The sequence below is a fragment of the Chiloscyllium punctatum genome, chromosome 29, assembly GCF_047496795.1.
Source record: "Chiloscyllium punctatum isolate Juve2018m chromosome 29, sChiPun1.3, whole genome shotgun sequence".
Lineage (NCBI taxonomy): Eukaryota > Metazoa > Chordata > Chondrichthyes > Orectolobiformes > Hemiscylliidae > Chiloscyllium > Chiloscyllium punctatum.
Window position 1 is genome coordinate 38,403,609 of NC_092767.1, and position 11,566 is coordinate 38,415,174.

The following is an 11,566-nucleotide window of genomic DNA, read 5'->3' on the forward strand; positions in this document are numbered from 1 at the left end:
AACATGCCAGTAATTGATAAGGAGACTGAGGAAGGTGAGGACCTCGATAATAACCATTATCGTGAAAGAGTTAGAGCTGGGCAAGGTAATGGAGTTAAAGGTACACAAGTCTCATTGCCCTGATGGAATACATCCCAGGATACCAACAGAGTTCATGGTAGAAATAGCAAATGCACTTAGTTACAGCATCCTACAGCAGAGACAGGCCCTTTGGCCCAAACTGGCCCATGCCGATCAGAAAGTCCATCCACGCTGACCCCATTTCCCTGCACTTGGCTCATCTTCCTCTGAAACTTCGCTATCCATGTATTTGTCCAAATGCCTTTTACATGTTGTTAGTGTACCCGCCTCAACCACTTCCACTGGCAGCTCATTCCATATACATACCACCCTCAGTGTAAAACAGTTACCCCTCAGCTTCCCTTTTATTCTTTCTCGTCTAACCTTAAACTGATGCCCTCCAGTCCTTGGTTCCCTGGGAAAAAGACTGAGTGCATTCACCTTACCCACGCCTCTCATGATCTTATACACCTCTATAAAGTATTCCCCCTCGATTTCCTCTGCTCTAAACAAAAAAAGCCCTCGCTTGTCCAACCTCTCCCTGTAACTCAGACCCCTGAGGCCTGGCATCATCCTTGGAAATTTCTTCTGCACCTTTTCCAGTTTAATAACTGAAACCTACACACTGCATTCATCACATTTCCAGTGTTTCCCCACGGCGTTGGAACAGACATGACAACACCAATGGATTACAATCAATGATCGATAATTTACCCCATTACAACAATCTCATTTTCATAGCTTTTTCCATGATGCAGGAATCCTTTTGTCTTTCCGGTTTCATGGTTAATTGTCCTCATACAAAACCAGTGGTTTAACTGTTCCTGGGAAATGTGCCATGATTTTTTAGACTTTCAAAACCAATGAAATCTCTCTCCACAGTCCCCACGCTAACATGGACTTCACTGTCTCAGTACTTTTTTCCCCAGTCAGACTGACATTTGAAATATTCGTCCACGGGCAGACTACACACCTTTCCATCCAGATAAGGCCAATGATATTCAGATCAACACGGATCAAGTAACGATCAAAACCGAACATGAAGTTCAATTTGAATTTCACAACTGCAAATCCCCCCCTTTCAGAACTACACAACAGAGAAAACTGAAAGTGCTGGAGATCCTCAGCAGGTCTGGCAGCATCTGAAATGCTGACAGATGCAGGAAACATTGCAGCCTCGAAGAAGTGGTTAGATTATCACACCAGGCACGTGCGCTTGATGGCCAGTATGTAGAAGATGGGGGCATTGTGTTCAACAGTTTTATACCAGAGACTCTGACCCCATTTGATTCCATGTTTCTCTGCGATTCCCTCTTTTTTGGAAGCAGGCAGGAGTGGGAAGCAGTGGAGAATGTAAATGATGGGTGACCTTCCTAGTGAGAGGATTCGAGTACAAGAGCAGGGATCCCTTTCTGGAAGGGCCTTGGTGAGACCACACCTGAAGTACTGTGCATACCTTTGTTCCCCTTTCCCAAGGAAGGCTCTCCTGGTTATTGAGAGAGTAAAGGAGGGTCACCAGCCTGAGTCCTGGGATGTGGAGATAGTTAAGGGCTGCAGATTCTGGAAGTCAGAGTCCATACAATGTGGATCTGGGGAAGTGCAGCAGGTCAGGCTGCATCACAGGAGCAGGAAGGTTGATGTTTTGGGTTGGAACCTTTTGTCAGCCCTGATGAATAGTCCTGACCCGAAACATCACCTTTCCAGCCCCATCGTATTCATGCTGGTCATCAAGCACCTCTTAATTCTAGTCCCCCGCTCTGGCACTCAACGTGTAACCAATATTGTAGTACCTGGTGTGATCATCTCAACACTTCTTCAAGGCTGCGAAGTTTCTGTCAGCATTTCAGATGCTTCCCGTCCTGCTGAGGATCTCCAGCACTTTTTGTTTTTATTGTGGATTTCCCCCATTTTGCTCAAGCACTTAGAGTCAGAGAGCTGTACAGCTCCATATTTTGCTGACTATAATTCCTGGGATGGCAGGACTGATGGATGAAGAGGGACTCAATCCTCATTTAATCCTCCTTCCCTTTGGCTTTCTGAGCCGCTGACTACATCACTAATATTCTACCTCCCATTCCCTGTCCTGAATCTGACCCATCTAAGCCTACACTTTAGTTCCCATCCCCCTGTTAGACTCGTTAAAATGACACCAATGGGACTGGCAAAAGCCTCCACCAGGAGATTTCTCACAGCCCTGCCCAGGGGTAACCGGTCAGGCTGGTACAGGACCCACCCAGAAACGGTCCCAGTGCCTGAAGAATCTAAACCCTTCTCTGGTCCACCATTTCCCCAGTCACACGTCCAGCTGATCTATCCTCTTATTCCTGCTCTCACTAGCACATGGCACTGTGAGTAAGTCTGATATTATTTTATTTCAGGAGCTACATTTTACTGTATCCCTGATCTCCCTATATCCAGCTTTCAGGACCTCATCGCTTTGTTTAGCGATGTCATTGGTATCGGTGTGTTCCACAACCACTGACTTTACCCTCCAGCTCCAGAATGTCCTGCAGCTGTTCTATGATAATCGCGGATCCTGGCACCAGGGAGGTAACATACTATCCTGGATTCATGTCTGTGGCCACAGAAGTGCCTGCCTGTACCCCTGACCATTGAATCCCCTGTCACTATAGCCCTGCCATTGTTTTTCCTCCGGTTCTGTGCAGCAGAGCTATCTGTGGTATCATGAACCTGGCTGTTGCTGATTTCCCGAGAAGCCACTCCACGCATTCACCCCCAAGCAGGATTCAGTATCTTTTTGAGAAGTGGATGATCACTGGGGACTCCTGCACTGACTTCCTGAGCCTTTTATTTGGTTTGATGGTCACCCATTCCCTTTCTGCCTGTGTAACCCTCACCTGCAGTGTGACGAACTCACTAAATGTGCTGTCAATAACATTCTCAGATGCTCCACAGTGAGTCCACTCATAACTCCAGGTCTGAAAAGCAGTTTCCCTGTAGCTGTAGGTGGGCCCACTTCCTGCACACATAGCCGTCAGGGACAATGAAAGTATCCCTTATTTCCCACATTGTACAAGAGGAGCACCCCACGGGTCTGAGGGCTCCTGTCACAACGTGTCTCTGGATTCAGCTAATTACTCCCATTAAGAGAATTTAAAAGAGCTTTCAACCTTCCTTCACTTCAAACATTTCCATTATGTATCAAAAGCCCCAATCTTTATTTAAGCTGATACGTTATATTTTAAAAACTTACCAAATACTCTGCAGGTATCACTTACAAATTGGCTGTTCCCATTGGGACCATGTGAATTTCTCAATGGCCTGAACTAAACTAGAGTTTCAGCTTCAACTTCTCCCTATCTCACCTCCCTCTGTTTTCACCCAACTCCAAAACGCACTCATTGAGTCAAGCAACACTCAGTGCAGCCCTGTCATTTTCATTGTCTGCTCACACCTACACTGCCCTCAGCCTCCTGTCCTGTTCCAATGCATCACAATGGGAGCTCAGGAAGTGCATCTCATCTTTCAGCTCAGCCCTTTGTAACCCCAGAGTCAACATGCACCTCAGCAGTTTCTGGATGAACAGACAGTTGTCAGAACCTGGAACATTCCACCTGAAAATGTGCTGGAATTTGAGTTCACAAAGAATTTTAATGAGAATTTTGCAGGGAGTTGAAAATTAGGGGTTTACAGGTTAACATCATGAAGTGAGTGATTGGGACAAAATCTGACAGTTCCTGCAAAGATACTGGGTATAATCTGGATAAATCTGTGCTCCCACTCAGGCCAAATCGCCCATGGGCGATTCAACCACAAATTTGAACATCTTTCTGCATGTTGCTTCACAAAAGTATTGGAGATATTTTCCCAGAGACAGAGCAGACAACCCTTTCTCCTTCCACAGTAAAATGTTAATGATATCCGGATCCTGATGACTCCACTGAGTGCAGAAATCTGCTTTTTTCAGATCCTGTCCTCAATTAATCTAATTTAATATCCTATAAAAAGAATTCACAAAACAAATCTCAGCCAGTGCAGGATGAATTGGAAAGACAAACATTTCTCTGGTCGGTGTCTCATGTAAAAACGCTCCTCTTCAAATCACCCCTCCCCCACCCAGGAAGAGGACATGTCCATGCACCTTGCTGTACCGTGCACCGAATAAAAATGGCGGCCATAACCCAGTTCCTATCACTGACTGAGGCCCACAGCCGTTTTCCCATTTGTTATAAACATGGGACCAAGAGTTTCTAATTCAGGACTAACATCCTGTACAGACATGTAAATAAAACCTCCCAGTCTAAACTGAATCATTTTCTCCCGGTTTCCGCTGCCAATCCCCCTTTCCAGTTTCCGGCTCCTGCACACACCAAGGGCCACTCCGGGTCCAGTGACCCTTCCTCAGAACCTATGGCAGCTGGGAAAATTAGACTCCCTACAGTGTGGAAACAGGCCATTCGGTCCAACAAATCCACACTGACCCGCGAAGAGTATCCCACCCAGACCCATTCCGCTACTCTGTTATTCTAAATTTCTCCTGAACAACGCATCTCACCTACACATCCCTGAACACGACGGGAAATTTAGCTTGGCCAATTCACCTAACCTACACATCTTTGGACTGCAGGAGATAAGGGTAAAAGAGTAAATAATAGGTGGGATGGAGCGACCCTTCAACAACATGGCAACATTTACTCATCTCCTCTCCCCGCCCTTATCTCAGATCCAACCCTCCAACTCAGCACCGCCCTCAAACTGTCCCACTTGTCCAACTTCCTTCCCAATTATCCACTCCACCCTCTCACCATTACCGCCACCTGCATTTTCCTATCGCCTTCCCAACTACCTTCCCACCAGCCCTGCACACGCATCCTATTATCTGTCCTCTTCCCCACCCTCACATTCCTGAAGAAGTGCTTAGGCCCAATATGTCAATTCGCCTGCTCCTTGCATACTGCCTGACCTGCTGTGCACATCCAGCGCCACACTAACACAAATTGGAAGAACATCACCTCCTTTTGTACCTGGGGACCCTTCAGCCCTCTGGCCTCAATATTGGATTCCATAATTTTTGGTCCGAAGTCTCCTACGTACTAATGTCCTAGCCCCCATCCCATAGACCAGGCCCTGTTATTACATCGCCTGCAATTACAACTACCTATGGTTAGTCACTAACAGTCTCCATAAACAGCTATTCACCCTCCCCCAGCCAGATCGTTATCCACTCCTTTGTCCAACTGCTCCCATCGCGTTCTTTGGAATCTATCACCACCTATCATTTACTCCTTAACCCCTACCTTCTGCATATAAACCAACATTGTTTCTCAGGAACATCAGTTCTGACGAAGGGTCATTGGATCAGAAATGTTAACTTTGACTTCGCTTCACAGATGCTGCCAGACCTGCTGAGTATTTTCAGGATCTTCTGGTTGTTGTTTCTGATTTACAGCCTCCGCAATTCCTTTGGTTTTCATTTACTGGGAGTTTGTAATTCAGGTCCAGCAGCCAACAGCGTGTGTTTATCAACCCACCCAGTACACAAACTCAATTTCTCTCCCAGTCTCTGCTGTCTCTCCCACTCCCTTCACACTCACTGGGTCCCCCCTCACAGTGACATTGCACCTGCACAGCTCATGGTCACATGTTGGCCTGCTGGCCACACCACTCATTCACTCCCATTGGCGGGAGGATTACACCAACTCCCCTATTGGTCTGAAGGTGCCATCAATCAGCCAGGTCCCATTGTGACTTGAGTGGTCGGAGGCTGAGGGGTGACCTCAGAGGTTTATAAAATCATGAGGGGCGTGGATGGGATACAGAGACAAGGCCTTTTCCCTGGGATTAGGAAGTCCAGAATGAGGGGGCATAGGTTTAAGGTGAGGGGAGAATGATATAAAAGAGACCCAAGGGGCAACTTTTTTCATGTGTGTGTATGGAATCTACTGTCAGGGAAGTGGTGCAACTATACAAGCTGTCACCATCTGAAAGGCAGCTGGATGGGTATATGAATAGGAAGGGCGTAGAGTGATATGGGCCAACTGCTGTCAGATAGGACTAGATTAGGTTGGGATATCTGGTCGGTGTGGATGGGTTTGATTAAAGGGTCTGTTTCCTTGCTGTACATGACTGTGGCTCTGCCCTGGGATGAGCTTCATCATTCAGTGAATGGGGCAGTATCACAGAGCACAGGGGCTGGGGGCTATTCAGCCCATTGGGGCTGTACTTTCTTCCTCTGGAGATCCTGCCAATCTGCCCTTACTCCACTCCTATTTACCAGTAGCCCTCCACATTTATCCTCAAATAGTTAAATTACAAATCTGTTTTGACAATAACAAAAGCTGCATCCAGCTGTGATTCAAACTGTTCCAGATGCTCAGAACCTACTGAGTAAAATAACCTTCACATTTTTAACCTGCATTATTTGCCAATTACCTGAAAGTAGTTCCTAAAAATTGTGACAATAATTTCTCTCTGTGTCTCGGTAAATTAAATATCCTGGAAACAAATCTGTTTCTGGTTGAAATCACTGCTTAACCATCTCAGCTCCAAGGAGAATTGTCAGGTCTTTTGCGAACTCTCCATAAAAGAGAAATCTAACTTAATTTGAATTTATTAGTGTCATAGAGATGCACAGCACAGAAACAGACACTTCGGTCCAACTCGTCAATGCCGCCCAGATATCCTAAATTAATCTTGTCCCATTTGCCAACACTTGGCCCATATCCTTCTAAGTTTCCTAAACACGTACCCAATCAGATGCCTTTTAAATGTAAATTGTACCAGCCTCCATACTTCCTCAGGCAGCTCATTCCATACACGTACCATATTCAGCTTGAAAACATTGCTCTTTAGATCACATTTAAATCTTTTCCCTCACACCTCCCGTCTGTGCTCTCTGGTTTTGGACTCCCCTAACCTGGGAATAAGACCCTGGCTGTTCACCCTAACCATGTCCTTCACGACTTATCAACCTCGAAGGTCACCTCTCAGCATCTGATGCTCCAGTGAAAACAGCCCGAGCCTATTCAGCCTCTCTCTGTATGGGTCAAACCCTCAACCCTGGAAACATCTTTGCACATCTTTTCTGAATCCTTTCAAGTTTTATAATATCATTCCGATAGCAGGGAGACCAGGATTGAAAGCAGAATTCCAGAAATGGCTGAATCAATGTCCTGTACAGCTGCAAAATAATGTCGTAACTCCTATACTCAATGCACAGACCAATAAAGGCAAGTTAACCAAACGCTTTCTTCACCACCCTGCCTATTCCACTTTCAAAGAACTATGAACCTGCACCTCAACATCTCTTTGTTCAGCAACACTCCCCAGGCCCTTCCCTGATTTGTTTTTCCAAAATGCAGCACCTCACATTTATCTGAATTCCACTCCATCTGCCCCTCCTCAGCCCAGTTGATTGAAGTCTCATTGTACTCGGAGGTAACTTTCTTCCCTGTCCACTGCATCTCCAATTTTGGTGTCGATGTAAAGTCACTAATCATAGCTCAGATATTCACATAGAAATCATTTATATAAATGATGAAAAGCAGTGGACCCAACACCAATCCTTACACCATATTGCTCATCACAGGCCTCCAGTCCGAAAAGCAACCCTCCACCAATTTTCCAGCCAATTTTGTATAATTTGTTAACCAGTCTGTTATGTTGAACCTTGTTGAATGTCTTTCTGAAGTCCAAGTTAGTGATTTCCATGCACAAAGCCATGCTGACTATCCCTAATTATTTCTTGCCTTTCCAATTCCATCCAAATCCTGTCCCTGAGAAGCCCTTCCAACAACTTGCCTGTCTTCAGGCTCACCGGTGTATTGTTCCCTGGACTTTCCTCACCACCTTTCTCAAATAATGGCGCCCGTGTTACAGCACCTCACCTGTGGCTATTGGTGATACAAATATCTCAGCGAGGGGCCCCGCAATCACTTCCCTAACTTCCCACAAAGTTCTGGGACACCCCTGATCAGGTCCCAGGGATTTATTCAGCTTTATGTATTATAAGATATCCAGTACCTCATTCTCTGTAATATGGAAACTTGTCAAGTTATCCCTATTTATTTTTCCAAACTGTCTCACTTCCACATCCTCTAAGTAAAAGCTGACATGAAATCCTCCCACCTCTGATGGTTCCACAGACAGCCTTGCTGATCTTTGAGGGTCCCTAATCTCTGCCTGGTTACTCTTTTGTCCTAGGTGTATTTGTCGAATCCCTTTGGGTTCTCCCTTAAACCTATTTCCCAAAGCTATCTCATGTCCCCTTTTAGCCCTCATGGTTTCCCCCGACTATACTCCTACTGCCCTTTTACTCCTGGAGGGATTCACGCAAACCCAGCTGTCTGTACCTGCCATATCCCTCATTCATTTTCTTGACCAGGCCCTCAATTTCTCTCGACAGGCAGCATTCCTTACCCCTCCCAGCCTTGACCTGAACAGGAACATACTGTCTGTGTACTCTCGTTGTTGCAGACCTGTGGATGCAATGGCAGATGAGGACAGAGAAGTAATCATTCTCAGTAAAGAGGTGGTGCTGGGAAAGATAACAGCCTAAAGGTAGATGGGTCGTCTGGCCATGATGGAGTGCATCCCAGGGGACTATAACAGATGGCAGAGGCTAAATAGCAAACGCACTCGTGATAATTCACTAAAATGTGCTGGACTCTGGGACGGTTCTGACAGATTAGATAGCTGCAAATGTGATGCCAATATTTTAAAATGGACCTGTTCGCATAACTTCTGTCGTGGGGGAAATGCTCGATCTCTCAAGGAAGAAATAGTGAGCTATCTGGATCGAAATTGTCTCAGAGCAGACACAGCATCCATTCATGAAAGGTAGACAACATTAAGCTGAGTGGTAGAGCAATGTGTGCAGAGGCCAATGTAAGTCTGCAGTGGGATATGGATAGGTTAAGTGAGTGGGTAAGGGTCGAACAGATGGAGGACAATGTTGGGAAATGTGAGGTCATCCATTTTGGTCGGACTAACAGCTAACTGATGAAATGGTGAAAACTTGCAGCACGCTGCTGTACAGAGGGAGCTGGGTTTCCTTGTGCATGAATCACAGGAGGTTGGTTTGCAGGTGCAGCAGGTAAATAAGACAGTGAAGGGAAGATTGTCCTTCATTGCTAGAGGGATGGTTATGCTGCAGCTGTACAGGGTGCTGGAGGGGCCACACCTGGAGTACTGTGTACAGGTTTGGTCTCCTTACGTCAGGAAGGATGTACTGGCACTGGACAGGGTGCAGTGGAGGATCACTAGTTTGAGTCAGGATTTCAGAGGGTTGACGTATGCGAAGAGATTGAGAAAACTAGTTCTATACTCATCGGAATTTCGAAATATGGGGGGTTGGATAGGAAAAAAATTGAAATTATGAAGGGAGTAGATAAACTAGAAGCAGGGAGGTGATTTCCACTGGGGACGGAGCAAACTCGGGAAAAGAGAGTCAAAATAAGGGGATATCAGATTTAGGACTGAGTTCAGGATGGACTTCTTCAGATAAATCTGTGAATCTGTGGAATTTGCTGCTGAGTGCAGCAGTTGACGTTATCAACTTGACTATCGTTAGGTCAAAAGGTAGATTTATGAACAGGAAAGGAATTAAGGGTTATGGTGAGAGAACAGGAAAGTGGAGCTGAGGCCATGAAAAGATCAGGCCTGACCTTATTGAATGGCAGAGCAGGCTTGAGGGGCCAGGTAGCCTACTCCTGCTCCTATTCCTTCTGTTCTTATGTTCCCACTTTCCAGCCGTCCCTTTACCTGGGAATAGCAAAGAAATATTGAAAGTTCTCGCCTTGTACCATCAAAATTCTCCTTTGTCCAATTTAGAACACCGTTTAGATCTGGTTTATTATTTTCTGTAACTGTTTTAAAACTAGTAGAATTATCAGAGATTCCTGAGAGTGTGGAAGCAGGCCATTCGGCCCCATCACATCCACACTGACCCTCAAAGCCTCCGACCTTAAACCTGTCACGCTGCATTTCCCATGGCTAATCCACCTAGCCTGCATATCCCTGAACAATCTGGGCAATTCAGCCTGGAATATCCACCCAACCTGTGTATCTTTAGATAGTGGGAGGAAACCACAGCAAACAGACGAAACCCACGCAGGTAATAACAACAAGGTGATCATCCCTTTCTTATTTCCCAGGTCAAACTAAATAACTTCGCTGGACGTAATCTCAGAATATCCTCCCTCAGCACAACTGGAATGCTACCCCAAATGAAAAAGGCCACTTCGCCCCCTCTCATGTCCCCCTTTCTATCCTTCCTCTTGCATCGATACCCTGGAACATTACGCTGCCAGTCCTACCCATCTCTGAGTAACGTTTCTGTAATACTCATGATATCCCAGTGCCACATTCAAAACCATACCCTGAGCCCATCTGCCTTCCCTGTCAGGCCTCTTGTATTGAAGTAAATGCAGTGTAACTTGTCAGTTCTACCTGGTTCTGTGCCTTGCCCTTGCCTGCCTTGACTGTCTGACTTCTAAACTGTACCAGCCTCAGACTTACCTCTTTCCTCACTATCTCTTTGAGTTTACCCACACACCCTCACTGGTTTAATGACTCCTGAGTAGCACGAGCAAATCTCCATGCCTGGATATCAGACACCTTCCAATTCAGGTACAATCCATCCATCTTATGCACATCAACTCTACTCAAGAGGAGATTACAATGATCAAAAGATGTGAATCATTCTGCCCTACACCAGCTCCTTAGCCAATCATTCATCTCCTCCATCCTGCTCTTCCTAGTCTCATGAGCATGTAGTACCTGGAGTAATCCACATATTATGACCGAGGACCTGGTTTATTATATTCCAGGCTAATTTGCTATATTCTCTCATCAGGACTTTATCTTTTCCCCTTCTTATGTCATTGGTACCAATGTACAATGACCTCCCATTGGTCATTCTTTCCTTTGAGAATATTCTGCTACCTGTCCGAAACATCCTTGACCCTGGCACCAGGGAGGTACCACCCCATTCTGATGTCTCACTGTCAGCTGCAGAAACAGCAGTCTGTGCCCGACTAGAAAGTCCCTTATCATCCTTGAGCATTTGGAATCTGATATACCTCTCATTATCAGTTACTTGGCTGTCAGTGCAACATTCCCTGAAAGTCTATGACAACCTACATTATCCAAAACAGTATACTTGTTTGAGATGGGGAGAGCCACAGGAGATTCATGGCTGAAAAAATGTGTTGCTGGAAAAGCGCAGCAGGTCAGGCAGCACTAAAGGAGCAGGAGAATCAACGTTTCGGGCATAAGCCCTTCTTATGCCCAAAACGTCGATTCTCCTGCTCCTTGGATGCTGCCTGACCTGCTGCGCTTTTCTCGCAAAACATTTTTCAGCTCTGATCTCCAGAATCTGCAGTCCTCACTTCCTCCACAGGAGACTCATGCTCTACCTACCTCCCTCTCCTACCTTTCCGAGAGGTAACCCATCTACCTGACTGTATCTGCAGTTTTCTGGCCTGAAACTGCCACCAGCCTGACTCTTGTAAATTCTTTATTACCATTAAGCACCGCTCCATGT